Below are 16,136 nucleotides of genomic sequence, written 5' to 3'. Positions count from 1 at the left end.
ATCTACTACCCGTGTGGACAGTAAGAGTTCTGCCAGCAACATTCTAATAGTCCTTATACAAGTTCAGTTCAATTGCTCTGTCATGTCCAACTCTCTGCAATCCCACAGACTGCAGCACGCCAAGCTTCTCTGTCCATCACCAACTCCTGGAGCTTACTCAAACTCATGTCCATTGAGTCGGTGATGCCATTCAATCATCTCATCCTCTTTTGTCCCCTTCTCCTCCTGACTTCAATCTTTCTCTTTCCCAGCATCAGGGTCTTTCTAATGAGTCAGTTCTTCGCATCAGGTGGCCAAAGGATTGAAGCTTCAGCTTCAGCATCAGTCCTTCCAGTGAATATTCAGGACTGATTTCCTTTAGGATGGACTGGTTGGATCTCCTTGCAGTCCAAGGGACTCTCAAGATTCTTCTCCAACACCACAGTTCAAAAGCATCAATTCTTCGGTGCTCAGCTCTCTTTATAGTCCAACTCTCACATCCATACATGACCACTGGAAAAACCATAGCTTTGACTTGACAGACCTTGGTTGGTAAAGTAATGTCCCTGCTTTTTAATACACAGTCTATGTTGGACGTAGCTTTTCTTCCCAGGAGTAAGCGTCTTTTAATTTCATGGCTGTGGTCATCATCTGCAGTGATTTTGGTGCTAAACCCACTGTAAAAAAACAAAAGACACAGCTTCGCAGACGTGGCTTCACTGGACATTCTGATAGTCCATAGTTTGAATGGAGATTTCCTTCTTGTGTGTTTTTTTTTTTTTTAATCTGTCCCAGTGGAGGTGGGTATGGGGACTTCTCTTCATTCGTTGTTTGTATTCAGGCTGTTGAGATTTGCTTTTGCTTCCCAGGAGGACAAGTAGTGATGTCAGTTGCTGTCACACATTTACATCAAGAAGCTTCACTGTGGAAAGGGGAGGGTGGGTCAGGCAGGTGAGGGGGTCAGAAGGAGGGTCTTCTGTGCTGCGTAATCTAGGATAAGCATCAGGATGTGTGACGTCATGAGCACCAGGGACAGGCAGAGGACCCTGGGAACACGGGGCATGAAAGTAAAACGAGAAAGAACAAGCCGCATTTGTCTGCATATTTTTGCCCACAAAAGCTGGGTGCTTCAAGAACGAGTAGGAGTTTGACCACTTGGAATGAAAGCCCAAATGAGACTGAGTTGTAAGTATACAGGACCCTGGTGCCCTGGCAGGTGGAGCCCCTTCCTACAGCAGTGGGATTTTTAGCTGAAAAATCACAACAAGTGAAGTCACAGTAACTGAGGGGAACTTCAGGTGGTCTGGGCTTCCCAAGTGGTGCTAGCGGTCCAGCATCTGTCTGCCAGTGCAGGAAAAAAGAGATGTAAGAGACACTGTCCGATCCCTGGGTGAGGAAGATCCCCTGGAGGAGGGCATGGCAACCCACTTAAGCATTCTTGCCTGGAGAATCCCATGGACAGAGGAGCCTGGGGGGCTAAAGTCCGTAAGGTCGCAAAGAGCTGGACAGGATTAAAGCACACCAGCAGTCTAGCGAGGTTTACCTCGGGGGAAGGTCTGGGTTGAAGTTCTCTGTGCTCCTAGACAAAGTATGAGATCTAAAAGCTTGCCAGGTTGTCAAAGAGTGAGTTTGGGTCTTGAAGCTTGAGCGAGGGTTCTAAGGCTCCAGGAGGCGTAAGAAGGGGGAGCCTCACTCCAGTGTCCTGTGTGAAGCCACTCACCAGTCACATGGTTCTCCCGTCCCCACTTCAAGGCTGGAGCCCGTCCAGGGGTGGCAGCCAATGGTTACTTTGAGAGAAGCTGCAGAACCATCTTAGTAGACCCTGAGAAAACCAACACCCACAGAGACCACTCATGGGCATATTTTTGTTACAAGTAGAAAAAATGTTTATTATTCCTATTTGCAGAAAGAAAAAAATTTTTGAGTCAGGAGGAGAAGAGTAATTTATTCTTAACAGGTGGACTGCATAAATCTTTCTGCCATGGCACAGGCATTCATTATAATGAATGTGACACTTATGTGACAGGTATTTACTGAGTGTGTGCTCTCCCTAAGGCACTGTGCTCGGCGCTGTGGGGTCCAGAGAAATTACCCTGAAGCAGAGTTTACGGAGAATCTTAAGTTTGCCAGGGGAAACTGAATATCAAAGCGAAATACAGGATAACTGTGGAAACCAGTATGGAGGGTCCTTAAGAAACTAAACCTACAGCTACCATATGATCCAGCAATCGCACTCCTGGGTGTATATCTGAGGGAAAAAAAAAAAATGAACATTCTAATTCAGAAAGACATACACACTTCAGCGTGTACAGCAGCAGTATTTACCATAGCTAGGACATGGAAACCCCGAAGTGCCCATCAAAACGATTGCTTTGGAAGGTGTGGCATGTACACACACACACTCACACGCACACACACACACAGTGAAGATCCTGTGCACTGTAACTAAGGCCTGATGCAACCAAATAAATTAATTTAAAAAGAAAATAAAACAGCGCTGTCCATTCTCTTTTTCACAAACTTCTTCCACAGGGAAAGCAAGGCGTACTTTGGTCCTCTAACACTGTAATTTCCTGAATCCCCCTTCTCAATACAACACCCTTCTGTTTTAGCAAGATAATAAAGAGTGAATACTTAACAAAATCTATAGGAAGATGTGTTTATACTAAAAACACCCTTGCCATTAAGATTTTAATGACTGTCATTATTATGGTTCAGGCAGAACAAAAGCAAAATCCCAAGCACTCTTTGGACATTTCACTTGGCTGAGGAATGCCCTGGATAAGTCATTCCTTTTGCATGTGTAACAGTTAGAGCCAAGTTTGCTTAGCGATAAAATGGTATGCAGTGACAGACACAGGGATTTGATGGCAACCCAGTCCAGTACTCTTGCCTGGAAAATCCAATGGACGGAGGAGCCTGGTAGGCTGCAGTCCATGGGGTCACTAAGAGTCGGACACGACTGAGCGACTTCCCTTTCAATTTTCACTTTCATGCATTGGAGAAGGAAATGGCAACCCACTCCAGTGTTCTTGCCTGGAGAATCCCGGGGATGGTAGAGCCTGGTGGGCTGCCGTCTATGGGGTCGCACAGAGTCGGACACGACTGAAGCGACTTAGCAGCAGCAGCAGACATTACTCAGGAGCGCACATGTGTGTGTGTGAAGTTCTATGAAAATTTATCCTATGTGTAGATTCATGCCCCATATATGGATTCATGTAGCTGCAACCCAAACCAAGATGCAAGATATTCCTTCACCAGAAAGGAGCTCCCTGTCTCTACTCCTTTCCAACCGTCTTTTCCATCAGTGTCTTTTCCATAAGTTTATGAGGCCACCATCAACTCAGTCACTCAGGTAGAACATACTTACTCTTCAGATGGGCTTCCCTGGTGGCTCAGTGGTAAAGAACCCGCCTGCCAATGTAGGATACATGGGTTTGATTCCTGGGTTGGGAAGATCCCCTGGAGGAGGAAATGGCAACCCACTCCAGTATTCTTGCCTGGAGAATCCCATGGACAGAGGAGCCTGGCAGGCTCCACAAGGCCCTGCTGGCCACCTTAAGACTCTCTGTCTCCTTCTGAAGAGCAAAGTGAACTCCGAAATCCTGAAGGCTATAGCACCGGGTGACATAACCAGATTACGTGGTAGCCACATGGGAAACTTGGAACAAGTGGGGAGCAGGGGTAGGACTTCACTGCCACCACACATTCCAGGGGGGATAGCGGTTTGGTGCCAAATAGAAGTTGATGGAAAGAAGATGTTCTTTCAATCAACTCTTTTACTTTGTCTTCCCTCCAGTTTGAGCTTTCCCCAACTCGCCTTTGAAGCTGTGGCTAAAGGGACTTCTCTGAAATGCCGCTGACGTCATGTGAATGTAGGATAAAACCCAGATTCAACACGACCCATACTGTACTTCTTCATTTGGCCCATCCCTACTTTCCAGCCTCCCTCTGTCTCACCCTCTCCCCTGCCTCAACAAACTATGTGATTTTCCCTGGCAGGTCTAGATCATGTCCCTGCACATGCCAAGCAAGCTCTGTAGAATTCAACAGACATGGTGCCCCTGGGTTTGTGCATCATGAATGCCCAGATCGAACTGAGATTTTTCAAAGCCCATTCCCTGTCGGTGATGAATATGCAGAAGTCCTACCCCATGGTTACTAGCATCTAACAGGTTGACCGGTCTCAGCTGCTTCATACCAATCCAGGAAGAAGCGACTCTGAACAAGACCCCAAAGTCACCGCATTAAGAAATTATTTTGGAAAAGGAGAGAGCACAGGATGGAGGGAAACGCAGAAGCACAAAGGCACGTGGATACATCACAGAGGGTGAACCTCAAATGGGTTTCGACCTGAGGACTCTGAGCTCCCTCCTTTTGTTCCAGCTTCTAAAGCTGAGGTTATAGGAATGCTTTTCTGGATGCCTGCATAACAAGACAGCCAGTCTCAAAGGTAATATATATATATATATATATATATATATATATATATATATATATATATATACATACATACATACACACTTATTTTTGGCTGTGCTGGGTCTTTGTGACTGCATGGGCTTCTCTCTAGCTGCAACAAGCAGGGTCTACTCTCCAGTTGCAGTGCTCAGGCTTCTCATGTCAGGGGCTTCTCTTGTGGAGCACGGGCTCCTCTTGTTGTGGAGCACAGGCTCTAGGGCTTGTAGGCTTCAGCAGCTGTGGCTCCCGGGCTTTAGTGCACAGGCTCAGTAGTTGTGGTGCGCGGGCTTTGTTGCTCTGCGGCACGTGGGATCTACCCCGCTCAGGGGTCAAACCCGTGTCTCCTGCATTGGCAGGTGGATTCTTTACCACTGAGCCACCAGGGAAGCCCTCAATAGAGATGTTTTTAAAACGGCTACTTAAGTGGCAAAGTGGGTAGAAACGATCACACACACATACACCAAAATTTCATGAAGATGAAATCCAGTGGTAAAATTATCAGGATTACCAGAAAGCTATTGTGTTGAGGGGTGGGGGGAGAGGAAAAAAAGCTAAAAAGCTCGACTCCCACTTTGGTCCCATCATTCAAAAGAACAAACACTTTATAATCCAGGGGAGACCTCCACTCATCTGAGAATGAGCTGCTGTCCTCCAGCCCTAAGTCCATAAATAGTCTTTGCACATTTTGTTCAGTGACACCAAACGGAGACAAGGTCCCTCCTGGCATGACATTCCATCCGGCCAGCACTCTCACCACATTCTCGTCTCCTTGGGAAGCAAACCGCTTCTCTGCTGTTTCCCCACTGTGTCCAATTACACTGCTCCCTGGCTAAATGAGCTCTTAGGCATTCAATACATTTTTAAGGCAATGGATCAGCATGATTATTCTGGGAAACACAAAGCTCACGAAGGAATAGGGCAAATTACAAATTTCAGGAAATATTGGTCTTTGCACATTAATCACACTAATAATATTACAAATGAGAGACGTATAAATCCACTTCCCTCTGTGCGTGACTTGCTTTGTTTGATCCCTCTGAAGCAAGTGAGCAGGGTATTGTTTCGATGTATTTAGTCCCCTTCTTGATTGTTTTCAATCATGGCTACGTGTTTAAAAATCAGAACAGAAAACTGGAAAGCTACACAATTTTTCCAATTAGCAGTCAAATCCATAGCAAACATCATGATGGAAAACGGGAGGGCTATCAGAGACTGCCAGATACACACCACACACCACACTAGTGTCTCATTCTAAGCCCAGGGCAGCCATCCCCAATTGACTACAGAATTCCAGCCTACAGAGATCAGAGGTGGCCTCAAACAAAGTACTTACCTACCAATTGGAATTGACTTCACTGTGACCCAGGTTTAAAGACAAAGCAAAGAAATTCTGGTGGGTGGAATGCCCTCCAAGGACACACAGTGAACAAGAGTCAAAGCCAAGTGAAAAAAGTGAAAGTGTGAGTCACTCAGTTGAGTTGAAAACAACAGACCCCGTGGACTGTCGCCAGCCTCTGTCTATGGAATTCTCCAGGCAAGAACAATGGAGTGGGTAGCCATTCCCTTCTCTAGGGGATCTTCCTGACCCAGGGATCAAATCCTGCACTGCAGGCAGATTCTTTACCATCTGAGCTACTAGGGAAAACCAAATCTGACTCTTTGTGAACCCATGGACTATACAGTCCATGGAGTTCTCCAGGCCAGAATACTGGAGTGGGTGGCCTTTCCCCTCTCTAGGGATCTTCCCAACCCAGGGATCGAACCTAGGTCTCCTGCACTGCAGGTGGATTCTTTACCTGCTGAGCCATGAGGGAAACCCTCAAAGCCAAGAGGAGAAGTCAAGTCTTAATCTCCATCTAGTCCTCTTAAACTATACCTGTAACAGGTACCCCCCTCGTCTTTGTAGAGCACCTGGGCAGAATTCCTTCCGTGTTTATGGGCTCTGCTAAGAATTCCATTTAAGGAAATGAGAAGAGCCATAGAGGAGTCTCATCAATGAGTTTGAGCATGGAAACCACCACTTACAACTTCACATTTCCACAACACAAACACACACACACACACACCCCAACCCACCCCACCACAGCACATCTCCATCTGTAAACCTGCTCTACCTTTTCTGCATGGCTGCATCCTTCCCAAGACTCACATTTCCATTTTAATTACTACTATTCCAAAATATCCTTCCACACCCACTTATCTAAACAGATGCTCCATTCATTGGTTTCTATCTTAATACTCTATGTTATGGTCACCATGGACTATGAGTGGTAGCTCGTATAACTATTCCCTAGTTTTACCAGTTCACTATTCCTCCTCTCTGGACTGCATGCTCCAGGATGTCAGAGGACCACCTCTGCTTACTCTCCACCAACATCGGATGGAGGTCAGCACAGGACCACATCAGCGAATGAATGATAAACACCGCGCTTTCTAGAAGGAGCTCACCCTCACGTTTTTGCTCCGTCTCTTTGACCTATTCATGTCCACATGGAGGGATATCCTTGGGTAACACCTGCCAGAGGAGGGGGCTCGGGTGTGCAGTCCTTCCCTTCTGGTAGCACCTAAGATATTTGCTCCATCAAGCAAATAAAAGTCCCTTTCGATTGTTGAAGTAAAGAAAGTAAACACCTAAGCTCAGCTCTGTCATTAGACATCCCTAAGCTTCCACCTACTTCTGTTAGCTAGTAGAAAGTGGTAAAGGGCTTCCCCGGTGGCTCAGACAGTAAAGAATCTGCCCGCAAATGCAGGAGACCCAGGTTCAATCCCTGGGTTGGGAAGGTTCCCTGGAGAAGGGAAATGGCTTACCCACTCCAGTGTTCTTATCTGGAGAATCCCATGGACAGGGGAGCCTGGCGGGCTACAGTCCATGGCGTCGCAAAGCGCTGGACATGGCTGAGTGACTAACATTTTCACCTTCGGGTTAAGAAGAAAAGTTCTAGACTGGGGTAGCCTGAGCTTCAGTTCTGAGCTTTCCACCAAATGACAGTGCAATTAGGTCCATTTGTTTCAGCCTCAAAGCATGAAAATAATAAGAGTATTTTTCTGACACTGTTACAATTATTAAACAAGTTAATATACATAAAGTACCAGGTACCTAGTGAGTATTCAATAGGTATCAGTGACTATTGTTAATTTTTAAAGGTTAAAAAGATTCATTTCAATCACTAATTTATTGAGTTTATCTCCTCAGTGCTCCTAGCATTTTGTTTTTGCAAAGGGAAAAGTTATTTGAACACCATTATAAAGTCTTTTGTGGAGTGGATAGGGTAAAATATATTTATTATTATCTATAATTTCCTAGTATTATTTCCATCATATACATGTAATCTTGACTTAAAAGGAGATTCATAGTCAAGTGCACACTGAATAGAGGGGAAATTTTTGTTGTGTTAAACTACAAAAGCAGAATCATGTCTTTTGTTTTTCTTTACAATAACGGATTTAGATCATATTCATAGGATCAAATAATACTCCAAAACATGCAATAGGCTACAGGCAATATTCAATCCAATGAAAATTTTCCACTTTTAATTTAAAGACCACCAACTTTAAAATGGATATATTCTATAATTAAAGCTATCCATTTTTTCAACACTGGAAGGATGTTTTCCCTCAGCATAATAATTACAAGTAAAGAAAATCTTTCTGGTGTTTTTTTTTTTTTTTTTTTCCCATGAAGTCTTGAAAATCTGGAAGGAAACCAATATTTACATTTGGGTTGGTATTTTGCATTAAATTCATATACATACTAAATTTCTTCTGGCTCTTCTACAGAAGAGTACGATTAGCTCACACTCCATTTTCAGACATGCATAAAAAGCAAATAACAACTTATCTCTTTTTATGAGCTGCTCATAAAGCAAAATCCATTCTTGTCCATGTGACTTAACCCTTACAAGCACCACAAGGAGCTGTCCCCTTGGTCTTATCTCCAGACACACAGAGCGAAAGGTAGGGTGGAGACAGTGAGACAATACATGAAGGGAAGTCCCTAAAGGCCAGCACCAGGAGAGCTGGGGTCTCTACATCTCGTGCATCCTAAGTGTTCTGGAATTACCAGAAAATATGGAGACCATCCAAGTGTTAGTCACTCAGTCACATGTGACTCTTTGCGACTCCAAGGACTGCAGCCCTCCAGGCTCCTCTGTCTGTGGAATTCTCCAGGCAAGAATAATGGAATTGCCTTCTCCAGGGGATCTTCCCAACCCAGGGGTTGAACCTGGGTCTCCTGCATTGTCTGAGCCAAGAAAGGATTTTAGAATAACAGGAGAGCATGGAGACTATACAAGCCCATGTCTTTTCCTTGGAGAAAGAGCTTAGCTTCTGATTTTTGTTCTCTGTTTAGCAGCTAAGGCAACTCTGTGAGCTTTACAAATGGCATCTTAGACTAGAGAATGACACTGTGGTCTCTGGGGTAAAAGGTAAGGAGATGTCATTTATCTCAACTACCTCTCAGAGGCTGACGCTTCAGCATAACCCGGCCTGTCACAAGGATGGGCCAAAGAGGCATCTATTGTGCATGTCACATCTCCCCATGCCCTGGAAGAGCTGTGGGGCAAAGATGTATACATCATTTAAAATAAATGCCAATCACTTTACCTCTGCTTGTACTAAGCAGACAGTCCAAAAGGTTTGTGTGCATGCATGACAAACACATTGGTGAAGGACTGTTACAACTGATAACCACACAGCTATTCTGTGTCAGAAGACACACAGACCTTTGGAGGTGGCTCCTGCAGCTACTCTTAAAAGAATTGAGTCTTTAATAGTCCCATGCCCCTACCCAAAGTGGTCTCCTGCTTCATGGCCATGAGATGGCTGCTCCATTTTCTGAATAAATACTCCTTCCAGGCAAGAAAAAGCATGAAGGAGAAAAGGAGGTGGCAAGGAGGCTCGCACCAGCTTGGTAAAGGTTCCCGCAGACTTTCCCGGAGAGGGAAATGGCAACCCACTTCAGTATTCTTGCCTGGAGAATCCCATGGGCAGAGGAGCCTGGCGGGCCACATCCATGGGGTTGCAAAGAGTTGGACACGTCTGAGCAACTAAACAACAACCCCAACCTGCAGACTTCACTTGTGAACCACTGGCTCCATGGCCACCTCCAACTGCAAAACACCCTGGGAAACCCAAGTTTGTCACTGTTGTTTTGTCTTAAACAGAAACATTGTCATACGCAACCAAAGCAGAAAATTGGAGAATGCGCATGGCGAGAACAACGGTTCTCAAAACGTGGTCCCCAGACCAGCACCGTCAGCATCACCTGAGAATATTTGGAAAATTCAAATTCCAAAACTTCTGGCGCTGGGACTCTCCTGGCAGTCCAGTGGCTAAGACTCTGAGCTCCCAATGCAGGGGCCCAGGTTCCCTCCCTGGTCAGGGGACTAGAACCCACACGAAGCAACTAAAGATGCCACAGTGAAGAGCTAAGATCCCACGAGCCATAACTAAGACACAGCACCGCCAAATAAATGAACAAAGACAAATAAATATTAAAAGCTCTGGGGCTATGTTTTAAGAGAGCCTTCAGGGTATCTGAATTGACACAGGTTTGAGGAGGGCTGGGGTTCAACACTAAGAGTGTCCACAACAGACAGGCACAGGAGACAATAATAATATCATATTACTCTTTCAGTTGTTGAAATCTTGGAAGGATTATCTCATTCCCACATTAAAGATAAGAAAGGTGAAGGTGAAGACTCACAGCTGACAAGTGAATAGAAAATGATAACATTTCACCTTACACAAAGCACTTAAGAGGTTAATGAAGACAATGCTCTTGGAGGCTAGCACTCTCAGTCAGTCATTCTTTAGACAGTTGAAAGTGGGGGCTGATGAAAGGAGAGTTTCCCACGTGGGTCAGTGGTAAAGAACCCGCCTGCCAATGCCAGAGACATGGGTTCAATCCCTGGGTCGGGAAGATCCCCTGGAGGAGAGCAAGGCAGCTCACTCCAGTATTCTTGTCTGGAGAATCCCATGGACAGAGGAGCCTGGCAGGCTAGTCCACGGGGTCACAAAGAGTCGGACACCACTGAAGCAACTTAGCAGGCACACACAGATGACCTTGGGAGATGCATTCCTTTCTGAACCTCAGTTTCAGTATGTATAGTAGAAAATACCTCAGAAGCTTCCTTTTACTGAGAATTTCTCTGAAATACTAAATTACATGAAGACTTTGCACTCTTTGGAAAGAAGAATTTACAGGAATTTAAGTCATTTTTAACATCCTCAGTATAACGATCACCCAATGATTCTAAGAATTTGAGAAAAAGATTGTATTAAGATCTCAAACGGTTAATTACTCCATAAAATATCCAAAGAGCATGGCCCATGTGTTTCAGTTAATTCCTCAAAGTCCTGCACATAAAATCACAAGACAAACTTGATCAGAAATGCGGTACCCTGGATTCATACCCGGCGATGCCTCCTAGGCTAATAGGAACTTTCGCTTTCTGACATTATCCATTTTGCTAAAGCTGGTTATGATTCCCCACACATTACTTGAAAACCAATTTCATTCAAGACAAAAGAGTGTGAGCAGGGTATTACATTTTATGCCTAAATTATGCAAATTTGGTGGAGTTATATTGTATTGTGAGCAATTCCCTTTCTTCCAGTTTTCATTGTAGCATCAGTTAAAGTAAATTTCACTATCCTCATTTGCAAAAGGTGAATACTTTCTATTTTAACACCCTGGAGGGAAAGACTGACTTTTAATGAGCAGTTATCTAATATAAAAATCTCTTACATATATTACTGACATCACCCCAAGTATTAAATGTACATTCCAGATAGGGTTGATCTTGATTCAATTAATCCTTGGAGAAAGGGCTTCACAGCCAAGCTCTGTCTGTTGCAAAGACAAGCCAGGAGGTGAAATAGAGGAGATGTGGGTTGAGTTCCTATGGACCTCAAACTGTAGCTGTTGGTACCAAGCTTTTGGAACAAGCGTACTGTGTTTTTTTGTTTTTTTTTTTTTCCCACCACATTCCCCTAGCTCAACAGCAGGCGATGGGGTTGCGTCCTATCCCTTCCATTTTTAAGATCCCTTCCAAACTCTTCCACTTTCTGCCTCCCATAGCTCATCACTTCCCAGGAGGGAAGAGGCATGTGGAGGAGACTGGGGACAGGCCAGCCTTTCGGGAGTGGGAGACTGCTTTGCTTTTGGCCTCGCCATACATGGGATCCTAGTTCCCTGACTAGGGAATCAAATCCACCCCCACCCCCCAGTAGAAGCCCAGAGTCTTAACCATCAGACCACCAGAGAAGTCCCTGAGGTAGGAGACTCCTGATCACTGTTGTCCACTGACCAATGCTGGCATCTTCATGTACAGGCCATCATGCTGACCTTCACATCTCTTTTCGATAATAACTGGACCCAGCGGGCGAGTCATTTAATATTTCCTAGGGTGTAAGGACATCAGTTGCAGTGACTTTGAAAAAGAGGGCCTTATTTTTCTCATGTAAGTCTAGCACTTTCCTTCTCCAAGTGTGGGCTGTAGACCAGAAGCATCAGCATTGTGTGAAATTTTGATTGGAACACAAAGTCTTACATCTCACCTCAGACCTACTAAACAAGAATCTCTGGAGCTAAGGACAAGCAACCTGTGCTTCAGTGAAAGCTTTCAAGTGATTCTTATGTGCACCAAGTTAGAGAAGATCTCATCTGGAAGAAGGTGGTTGCTGTGTCAGAGGTGGTATACCTGTGGTTCCCTTCGCATTTCCTCAAGGTCAGAGAATGACTGCCATAGCTCCAGTCATCAGTTCTCTGTTCTGGGCAGGGAGAAGGAGGAAAGGAAATGTTCAACCCTTCTCATCATGTTTTTTGTCTCCAGGAAGTTTTAAGAGAGTTGAGGGTAGAAAAAATATTGGCTTCTCAGCCTGTATAGAAGATGAAGTAGAAGAAGGTTGGAAATTTCAACTCGGTAACTTGCAGTTTTGCCACATGTGGGCAGCAAGAACTTGGAAGAGTTATTTTATAGCTTCCATATTGGTATGTTTAAAAGAAATATCTCTCACCTCTAAAACGTCCATATCCATCAGGATGTTCAGTCTGCTGTTTGGAACACAACGTGCTTGATATCAGTATATCTTAAGTCAGTCCTTGCCTTTCACGATATACTCTTTTGTGCATTTGAATTTGGTAACATACACATGGAATTCCTTATTAGAAAGTCAAGAGGGAACACCAAAAGAGAAGGACCACTACTCCCATTATTACAGAGAATAAGGGAAGTAAATTAATTCTCATATATTCCATTTAAGCTCATACTAGTGAATAACAGAAAAATTTGGGGTGACACATTAACACACAGACTGACACTGAGGTTATATAATAAACCATCTTGGAAAACACACCCGTGTTTTCATTTTATTTGATGCAAGAAACCTTAAGTTGTGGCTCTCCAAGTATAATCTGGGCAGCTGAATTGTTTAAAACACAAGACAGATCTCTATTAAGAAAACATACCCAGAGATTTAGTATATTCAAGTAACCTTACTGATAATCAGAGAAATTCAAATCAAACAGCAATGAAATAGTTCCTATTAGCAAAATGTTAATTATAATATCCACGATGGGGTGGGAAGTAGAAAAACTAGTAATTATATCCTTTGCTAGTGGTTTTATAAATTGGTATGAAAAGCAAGTTGGAAATATATATATCAAGAGCCATATAAAATATTCCCTTTTCCATGATCCTGTAATTGCTTGTCTAGGAATGTGGTCTGAAGAAACGATCTTAAATAAAGGGGAAAATGTTCATTGGAACATTATTTAGAATAAAAACAGTAAAATATAATTCTCCCTAATAGAATAGCAATTCAACATTTTATAGTTTTATACAGACACACACACACACACTCAAGGAAGTATTTGACAGCTTTTTAAAATTATGGTTAGAGAAACTAGACCACTAGGTACCTATGAGACAATATTTCATTTTTTAAAAAATTCATATTCATTGTGATAGAAGCCATATAAATTAAAGAATGCATGGAAAGGGATATACCACAAATTTAATGCTGATTGTATTATGGTAAATATTTTTCCTTTCTTCATAATTTTCCACTAGAGGGTTAGTAATAGTGCCATGTTATTTTTTCAGCAAAAAATGCATTTCTACTAAAAACACACTAGAAATCATTTTGAATCTCTTGGAAGAAATAGCTCTTTAAACGTAGTTTATGACTGCAATAAAAGTCTTTGGGAAATTCTGATTGTGTTTTGGTTGATCAAAAGATCTCATCGGTTGAAAGAAAATGAACAATATGAATTACAAACGATCAAGGAATCACAAGTCAGTATAATCTACATAGTTGATGGACTCCAGGGGATAACGCAGATCAAGTTTAAGTCCATCTTCTATCTCTTTTCAGTCCCTCAAGAGTCAGCAGAGTGTTCTAAACCCAGCAGGTCCAGGTTAACTGAGTCTGAAAGAAAAAAGGAGTGGGCCTCACATCTGTGTTAGGGGTGGACAGTGAAAGAAGCAGCACCGTTTCTTAGCACAATTCTTTTAATCCTGGGAAGACAAGGGAAGAAATGCTCTTGAACTTGCACCAGTTAATTAGCACTTCAGGAAAGTAAACTAGGGAATTCTCTGGCAGTCCAGTGGTTAGGGACTTGGTGTTTTCCCTGCCGAGGGCCAAGGTTCAACTCCTGCTCTTGGAACTAAGATCCCACAAGCCACACAGCCACCCTCCCCATCCCCCCAAAAGAAAACTGAATACACGTATTATGTGTATAGAGACACAGGACAGACAGATGACAGATATATAAATGCACTTATAGATACATATAGAAATATACAGACAGAAATATTTATAGGTAAATGTAGAGATAGGCTTCCCAATGAGTCAAATAAACCATGGGGAATCATTACTGAACCTGCCCATGGAAGACCAACCCTGCTAATCTCCTGCATCATTAAGGTCCCTTTAATCTTGCCGAACTCCCCTTCTATTTAAATTAGGTCTAAGACACATTCTGGGCTTCCCAGGTGGCTCAGCAGTAAAGAATTCACCTGCCAATGTACGAGATGTGGGTTTGATCCCTGGGTGGGGAATATGCCCTGGAGAAGGAAGTGGCAACCCACTCCAGTCTTCTCGCCTGGGAAATCCCATGGACAGAGGAGGCTGGCGGGATACAGTCCATGGGGTCACAAAAGAGTCAAACAGGATGCAGAGAGATATTATTGGGCACACATAATATTGGACACTAATTACACGTTCAGGTTTTCTGCCAAGAGCTTTCCATGCATTATCATGATCCTTGATGAGGATTGATCTATCCTCATTTCTTAGATGAAGGAATTCAGAGGTCAAGAAATGATTTCAAGGCTACTATCACAACATTGTTAATCAGCTATACCCCAAATAAAAAGCTAAAACAAATCATTCAAGGTTACTCCACAACATAGTTCTCATGTGAAGAGAACATCACTTGATCAACAGAATATAAAGCCCAAATGTGACCCACACACAATTTTCCACAGGACAAGTAGCAGAGGCTTGTTCTGGACGCGCCAGAATCCTCCACCACAAATTGAGACTTTTGCTCTCAATTTAACATTTGATTTTCACCCCACCCCCAATAAATGTATACCTGCTTATACCACAGATGTGGTCCCTGAGTCACCAAACACCTCTCTTGGTATGGTTCAATGTTGACATATATAAATATAACTGACCTTTATGATCTTACCTTTATGTTTTCATGTCAAAAACCATCGTTAATACCAATTATGTGCCACCCTTAAGAAAAAGTATAATTGGGACTTTTTTGCTTTTCTGCTTCAACTAATTCCATTTGGGATGTACTAATAATTTAACGGAGATCCTGGCTTTGGTATTAGCTGATGAAATAGCTAAAGAAGGATATTGGAAACCTTTGGAAATTTCAAGGGATGTTATTATTTAATTCCACTGCCAGAAATGTTCCATTTGGAACCAAAATATCCTGTATGATGTGAACTAGACATAACAAAAGTGAGTTTTTCCTCTTAACAAGCCAAGTTAGCTAGCTAGTCGTACTCGTACTTATCTCAATGAACGAGTCTAGCATGCACCTGGCATGCTGATGAGGCATGGACGGGCATTTGGGTGGTTTTTTATTAATGGTTTGATTTCATTTATTTGAAGTTAGGTCAGTGATTGCCATAGACTCAAGGTGAGGACAGTTCATTAATAGCCAAGATCCTCAAACTCAGATTTAAGAGTGACAGAGGGCTTCCCTAGTGGCTCAATAGTAAAGAATCCACCTGCCAATGTGGGAGACGTGGGTTCGATCCCTGGTCCGGGAAGACTCCACATGCTGCAGAGCAACTAAGCCGGTGCACCACGAACACTGAGTCTGTGCTGTAGAGCCTGGGAACCGCAACTACAGAAGCCCGCCTGCCCTAGAGCCTGCTCTTTACAACAACAGAAGCCATCGCAATGAGAAGCCCAGGCACCACAATGAAGAGCAGCCCGCATTCACTGCACCTAGAGAAAAGCACGAGCAGCAACGAAGACCCAGCTCAGCCATCAGTAAATAAATAAAAATTACTCTAAAAAAAAAAGATTGATAGAAATGCTATATATGTTGACTGAAGTGATGTTTACGTGGCTGTATGTATTTGCCAAAACTTACTGAAAAGAAAACTTGTAAGTGAATATAAATTATACCTCAGTGAATCAGGTTTGCAAAAAGTATAAGA

The 16,136-nt window shown here is 43.3% G+C and overlaps 1 protein-coding gene across 7 annotated transcripts in view; it reads right to left on the bottom strand.

Moving 5' to 3' along the window:
• Positions 1 to 16,136, bottom strand: part of RBFOX1 (RNA binding fox-1 homolog 1) — a 2,439,741-nt gene that overhangs the window by 1,499,629 nt on the left and 923,976 nt on the right. The window lies entirely within an intron of this gene.

Source organism: Bos indicus, chromosome 25 (assembly GCF_029378745.1).
Source record: "Bos indicus isolate NIAB-ARS_2022 breed Sahiwal x Tharparkar chromosome 25, NIAB-ARS_B.indTharparkar_mat_pri_1.0, whole genome shotgun sequence".
NCBI classification, from domain to species: domain Eukaryota; kingdom Metazoa; phylum Chordata; class Mammalia; order Artiodactyla; family Bovidae; genus Bos; species Bos indicus.
This window is presented reverse-complemented; position numbering and strand designations above follow the sequence as displayed.